The 7,329-nt window shown below is 42.1% G+C and overlaps 1 protein-coding gene across 7 annotated transcripts in view; it reads left to right on the top strand.

The window, feature by feature from the left end:
- The first annotated feature begins 374 nt into the window (after positions 1-374).
- Pum2 (pumilio RNA binding family member 2) overlaps positions 375-7,329 on the top strand; it is a 77,266-nt gene continuing 70,311 nt past the window's right edge. For 6 of the 7 annotated variants that reach the window (XM_041639357.1, XM_041639352.1, XM_041639355.1 and 3 more), the window contains exon 1: positions 375-529. The gene's annotated coding sequence lies outside the window, so the exon portion shown is untranslated. The remainder of the gene's footprint in view (positions 530-7,329) is intronic. The other variant, XM_041639353.1, reaches the window with a different exon arrangement.

Below are 7,329 nucleotides of genomic sequence, written 5' to 3'. Positions count from 1 at the left end.
GGCGTTGATCCGCCTCGGGAGCAGAGATCCAGCGGCCGATCGTGAAGCCTAGCTCTGAACCCACCAGGGAAAAGGGCAGGGAAAAGCACGCCTGATGGCGGCTGCACGCGCCAGAAGAGCGCCACCCCAGTGCGCACGCGCAGAGCCTCTGTCGGTTCCCCCGTGCCCGCCGCGCGGGAGAAGGTACGCACTGCACAGAGAGCCGCCGCGTCTGGGTGAGCACTCGTCCCCCTCCTTTTTCTCCCGCCGTGCTTTGCGCGCGGCCGGTGGGCGGGGGAGGGAGGGGAGGGGAGGCGGCGGTGGCAGCCATGTTGTTGTGAGTCTCTGTGCCTCACCCTCGGTACTTCGGTGGTTCGGAGGAGGAGGGGGAGGAGAAGAAGGAGGTGGGGTGGGGGGGAGGGAGGTAGGAGGAGAAAGAAGACGTCGCCGCCACCGGAGGCGGAGGGGGAGGACGACCGGCCGAGAGCGTCGCCGCCGGTGCCCAACGGTCGGTGTCCCCCGGCTGAGGCAGCGCGGCCGCAGCAGCCCTGTAAGTCAGCCCGCGCTCGCTCCGTCTCGTCCGTGGGCGCCGCGGGGTGGGGGGCCGACTCCGGGGCTTTGTGTGGCGGCCTCCACGGGAGCAGGCCTCGGGGCGGGAAGAGGCCGGGCCTGGGCGGGTGTCGGCTGCGGGCTGCGGCCTGGGCCCCGCTCGCACAATGCCGGGGGAGGGGAGCCGGAAGGGGGTGTGCGCCGGCGGGGGAGGGGGGTGCAGCTCGCTGCTCCCTCCCTCCCCCCGCTTCCTTCCCGCGCCCTGCGCCCCGGCTGGCCCGGCCGGAGCCGCTTCGCCGGCCTCTAGTGACCGAAGCCGTCTGCTTTCCAGCCTCAACCCTTGGGGTCCCGCAGTCTGGAAGCAGCACGGTGGAGCCAGGGAAACGTGCGCCTTGGAAGTGGGTGAAGCGGAAAGGAGTGGTTTTATGAAAAATGAGTGTATGGGGGGGGGCGGTGGAGGGGGTGGGTGGTGAGGGTCTGGGGAGGGGGGTCTCCGAGGCCTGCCAGTCAGTGTCCAGGAAAACCTTGGCAGACGGCTACGGATGTGAAAGAAAACAGGGACTGGGGGTTCGACTGGTTCAGGTGCCTTAGTAAGGAGCGTGGTGTTTTTGTTAGGGGAACATCTCTCGGTACCCCGAAGAGTGTGCAACTCCAAAGCTGAAGGCCACAGGGGCGACTTGAAAGTCTTTGAGCCGTAGTTCTGCGTGTGAATCCGGGTAGATTTGGAAGGGAATAAACTGCCGCGATGCCCAAACACGTGTAAAGTTGGTGCCTCTTTCCAAGAACACAGCTCTAGAAACCCTCTTTTTTCTTAGCATGGCCTTTATTCTGTAACACCTTGGAACTTTTGGGGAAGGGAATGGATTGCGGACATTTTATGTGCAAGAAGACAAAATGCCTTGACGGCGCTTCGGATTTTAAGAAATCTGGAGGCCGAGGTTTTTCTGTAAGGGTTTTAGGGGAACTGCTTTTAAATGCTTGACAGGCTCTAATGCCTGGAAAGGATACAATGTGTCACGAAAGCAATTTTAAGAAGTTACCTTGGCATGTTAAAAGCTTGTTCATGGCTTAGATTCGTGACTCTTCACCATGTGACCGGGTGAATTGGAGGATATAGGAAATTCTAGCCAGGAATCCTGTTTAAAAATACAAAGATGGATATTTTTAATTGGTTAATAATAAGCCTCTGTTGCTAGTCTAAGATTTTGCTTTTTATAAATGATTTACGTCTTGTGAACAGTCAAACAATTGACGGCATGCTCTTTTTTTTTTTGCAAGAATGTCTTTAAAATTAATTTCCAGGGAAATTAAGTTTTGTTGTAGCACAGCTCTTCCACACAAAAAAGTTACAGTAACTTTTTGTATTTCAGAAACTTGCTACAATATCCAGGGTTTTTGTTTTATTTTTCTTATTTTGTGTCCCAGTCTAGATGATTTTCCTTAAGTGGGTTTGCCATGTGCACTTTTAAGCATTTTTCAGACAGTCTAAGTTGTTAAGTTTTTAATGAAATTTTCTTTGTCTTGAGTTCAATGTTCTTTTAGGTGATTCAGCATTTACTGAGATTTTAAAATAACTTTTTCTTAGAAATCATATTACATTTCTATGTAACTTTTTGTCCGTGTGTTTGTGGTATGCATATAGAGGTCAGAGGACAAAGTGTGGGTGTCAGTTCTTTCCTTCCACCATGTGGTTCCGGGGGATGGAACTCAGGTTATTTTGCTTTAAGCAGGCTTCTACTTACTGCCTTGTCTGTCCAAGATTTTAAAGTAACTTATTAATAAGGGTACAAAAAACATGGATTTTTCTTTCTTTTGTAACTTTTATATTTGCTTATTAATCTTTCTAGTGTTAAGAGATAATTTGTCTTTTAAGTATGTATTTGTCCAAGTTATCAGAAATAGTAAGCGATTTAGGCCAGGTATCACAACCAGAACCAATCTTCTTGTCAACAAAGACTGCCTCTGTGTGTGTGTGTTTGTGTAGACAATATTGTGGTTGGAATTTAGGACCTTGTGCACACTAAGGTGAGTGCTCTACCACCCAGGTACATACCCTGCCTTCTTTTTATGTATGATCATCATAGTAATTTGAAATGGAAGTTAGTTTGTGTTTCTTGTTCTCAACATCTTCATAGCTCCTAATTTGGAATTTCATTGAGTTTCTATAACAGAAATATTTTGTAATTTTCATATTTGTAAAACCTATATCTGAACTACAGTATTTAAATACTCAAATCTCACATGACTTTATCTGACTTTAGCAGTCATTCACAGCTTGAGACCATTTTACTAACAGGTTAATAAAAAGATTGCATTTGTAGGTGTGTAATAGCTTGTGACATTAAATAGATATCTTATTTCATATTTTTCCGATTAATTATGCATGCACACGTCACACTCATACACAGCACAGACATAAATGGGTAGTTTTGTTTGAGGCTTGTCTGACTCCTTTTTGGGGTCTAAAATGGCTTAAGAAATTTAAAGTGATTTGCCTGTTCAAACAAAAGAATGGTTTCTTTAGCCCCATTCTGCCAAGTTTAGATACTATAGTCTTAATCCATGTCACTTACTTTGACTTTTCTTATGTTCTTTTGTGGAAGGATAAAAGACTTTAGAGTACTGAAAAACATCCAGATGTGTCCATCTGATGTGCCTGTCATACTAGCAACCAACTACAGAAAAGCAATATCAAATGCAAAAGGGTGTCATTATGTTTTAATTGACTGCAAGTGGGACAGGAAGAAACAAGATCATTATCACCTACTTTCTGGCAAAGCATGTGCTTGGGCTCTACACTGATCTTCCCTACCCCCAAATTTGTTTCCTGGAAAGGATTTAGTGTGCTAGGCTGTTATGATATACTACAAGACCAAGATATCTATCTACTCAGCACTGCCTGCTAGTCATGTCCAACTCTTGGCCCTTCTGCTGCATGCCATCAAGAATACTTATGGATGCATTTAAACATAAAACCCTAAACTCACTTAAAAACATTACGAAATACTTTGTGTGATTCTCAACTATGAAGTTCATAGATGGCAATATTGTGTCAGTGTCTTTGGATACCCTTGGAAATAATAAAAGATGTAACTGATGGCCAACAAATACATAATGTGATGGGATTGGGAAAGTAGGAGAGTATTATTTCTGTATTTATAGTCCTTTAAAAAAAAAAAAGCCGGGCGGTGGTGGTGCACTCCTTTAACCCCAGCACTCAGAAGGCAGAGGCAGGTGGGTGGATCTTTGTGAGTTAGAGGTCAGCCTGGTCTACAAGAGCTAGTTCCAGGACAGGAACCAAAGCTTCAGAGAAACCCTGTGTCGAAAAACAAAAACAAAAAAAACCCCAAAAAGCCTGATTTCTGTTGTAGTTGACTTACCAAAAGTAGTAGCAAGTTCTTTTCTTTGTATGTTCAAGTGTTGAGCACAGAAATGAATGGGCATAGTACATGTGTGGAGATGAGAGAATAACATTGGGTATGGTTCTTACTCTCAACCATGTTGCAATTGTGGGGGTCTCTTGTTTGCCATTGCGCAACAGGTTTGCTGGAGCTTTAGTGGTTTCTCTTGTTTCCATTTTCCATCCACCATTGGGGAACTGGTTTTATGTAGGTTTTGGGGAATCTGAACTCAGGTTCTCACTCTTAAGTACTTTACTGACATCTCAGTATCCCTTTGGCACAATTTCCAAAAGACTAACTAGAGATACCTTAGTTAAGATTAAACAATTGGTTTTAACTAAGCCTTAATTAAGGTACAGTGGTTTTATTCAGACAGTACAACTAAGTTAAATATAGAGACAGAATGAATCTATAGCCCTGTAATAGGCAGTCAAAATTGTAAGTAAAGAAACAATAGGCTGAATTATATGACTTGTTAACTATCAGAAAAATTAGATACACTAGGTAGTGATGGTGCACGCCTTCAATCCAAGCACTAGGGAGGCAGAGGTAGATGTATCTCAGCTTTCCAGGCTAGTCTGGTCTACAGAGCAAGTTCCAGGATAGCCAGGGCTACACAGAAAAACCATGTTTCTAAAAATTAGATACAGGTATGCGCTCCTTAAACTATTTTATCTGTACTTTTGTGATTAAATGCAAGACTATTTCTGTAGTGAAATCTGATTTTTTTTTTTTTAATGGTACCTGGAGGGACAGCTATGGGTGCTGGGAACTGAACTCTTATATTTTTGGTTGTGAGCCTATCCTTTAACGGCTGAGCCTTCCCTCCGGAGGAGGCCAAAATCTGAATCTTTAGTCATAGTATTGCATCAAGTTCTGAAGTTAGACAATGGGTCTAGTTTTTTCTACAGATGTTTTCTTGTATTTTGGGTGTGTGGATGGGGTAGAGTAGGGTAGAGGGTAAGAATAGAATCTTATGTAGCCTAGGTTAGTCTGGAAACCCCTGAGACTCTTAACAAGTTGCTGGGATTATAGGTAAATTGCTGTGCCTGTCTTGGACTTTTTGACTGAAGCACAGTTACAATTGATTTTCAAAGAATAGAGACAAATGCTTTAATTTTAAATTCTGTGGCTTCTACACCAGCAGAAGAGGAGTACTCTTAAGCTCTTGCTAAAAATAAATTGCCACTTCTAAATTGGAATTCTTGTTGAGAAAGTATTCAAGGAAAGTTGAAAATAAGTATATTTGTTTTCTGAGTGTACTCTTTTCATTTAGGCATATTATCAGAAGCACATTTGTTTGAGGATTCTAAGTTGGTCTTTAGATGTTGGTTATCAGTGATTCATATTCTTAAGGAATTTATACTGTAGAGAAAGGGTTAACTTGGGATTTTAGTGCAGTATGTTAACTGTCATTGAAGTGATCTTACAAAAGTGACTGTGGCCTCTGAGGTAAAGAAAGAATACAGTGGTCAGGAAAAGCTTTGCATAAGTATAGTTGAATCTGAAAAGAATAAAGAAGTTAGGGCCAGTGAGATGACATAGTAAAGATATTTTTCTTGCAAGCCTGACAAATCTAAGTTGTTCCCCATAAACAATGAAAAGGTTGAAGGAGAGAACTGACTGCCAAGTTGTCCTCTGACCTCCACATGAACCTTGTGATAGAGGCATCCACACATTCTTGTCATGTACACACATAATAATGGTGATACAAATAAAGATTTAGAGACACTAATATTATCAAGAGATAGATGAACTATTTTTCAGTTAGAAAGATTTACATATAATGACTCTGCTGGGAGAGAACTGACAGTAGATATGAATGGAACACCTTGAGCTCACCATAATGAAGTCATCTAATTTGGATATTTGTTTAGACTTTGGACACCCAGGATTATGGTTCAGGAAGATTTAAACTAAGTACCATCCTGGAGCCAGCCTAAAATTGTTACATAATTGCTTTCTCTGTTGTATTTGGATTTTGGCAAGTAACCCGTCCTTGAGATTGATAAGGGAAAAATATTACTGGAATTTCATCGAAGACACTACCTGTTAACAGTTCTATCCCTTCTCTAAGAATAGTCCTTTAAATGGTAATGCTAGGAGATAAGGTTGACTCCAGGGAATAGATATGATTTCTTTTTCCCCTGTGAAATATTATTTCATGTTAATTTTCCAAATGGTAATTTTAGGAAATCAGTAAACCAGTCTAGTCTGAATATTAAGAGTCAAGTCAAAAATGACTATTCCTGAACAAAGTTACAGAAGTGTATGTACTAGAATGAGAAATAAATAATTCTTTTCTAAAAACAATAGTTTTTTAGAAAAACTATTTTGAACATAAACTATTTTTCTATATGTGGAAATAATTTCTTTCCTTGGGTTTTGTGCTAGCACATTTGAACTTTTCCACAAGAATGAAGATGGGGAGGCAAAGAGAAATTCTTAACTATGGGGCTAGTATTTACAGCTACAGTTCAGCATATGGTGAGATGCAGTACATCAAAGCATAAACAGTCTATTAGATGATTATGTGATATTCTTTGGGTAAACAGAAAGGTGCTCACACTATTAGCTCAAAGCCAAGATCTAAAAATGAATCCCTTTACATTCCAAATTTGACTTAGAATAGCCGTCCTTTACTTGCCCCAACTAGTGTTTAAGCTGTAATTGTCTTTCATGGTAGGCAGTTGGATATGGGGCTTTCTCTTTCAAGGGCATGATCTGAAGAATTTGTAGGAATCTTGAGGCATTTCAGATGGCAGGTAATGGAGCTCCTAACATGTTACAAACCCATTCAAAATCATCATATAGATCTTTGTGACAATCACAGGCCCCTGGACCATTATCAGAACTGTAGCCGAAGTTTGAGGGGATCATTAATTATTGAGAGACGGCATGTCTGCAGTAGCAGGCTGCTGCCTTGTCACACTGCATGTGTTTTCAGGAAGCAGAGTTATATTTTGGATATTGAAGGGTATACCTGATATATTTTTCTATAAATTTTTTTAAAAAAATTCACTCTGGGGGCTGGAGAGATGGCTCAGAGGTTAAGAGCTGCTCTTCCAGAGGTCCTGAGTTCAATTCCCAGCAACCACATGGTGGCTCACACCATCTATACTGAGATCTGGCGCCCTCCTCTGGTGTGCGGGCATACATCGAGGCAGAATGTTGTATACATAATAAATAAATCTTAAAAAAAATTTCACCGTGTGTGTGTGTGTGTGTGTGTGTGTGTGTGTGTGTGACCGTTCGTTCAACTTTGAGTTTTCTCTTTCTACAATATGGGTTCTGGGTATGGAATTCTGGTCATTAGGCTTTACAGTAGGCCCTTTTAAAAAAAATCTTAAATGGTTAAAAGTTAGTCAATTTAGAATTTATTTGCTGGTCTTAATTACTA

Source organism: Microtus oregoni, unplaced genomic scaffold (genome assembly GCF_018167655.1).
Source record: "Microtus oregoni isolate MIOR12 unplaced genomic scaffold, Mior012 000058F_ref0000040, whole genome shotgun sequence".
NCBI classification, from domain to species: Eukaryota; Metazoa; Chordata; class Mammalia; order Rodentia; family Cricetidae; genus Microtus; species Microtus oregoni.
Note: the sequence above shows the minus strand (reverse complement) of the source record. Positions and strands in the feature narration are given on the sequence as shown.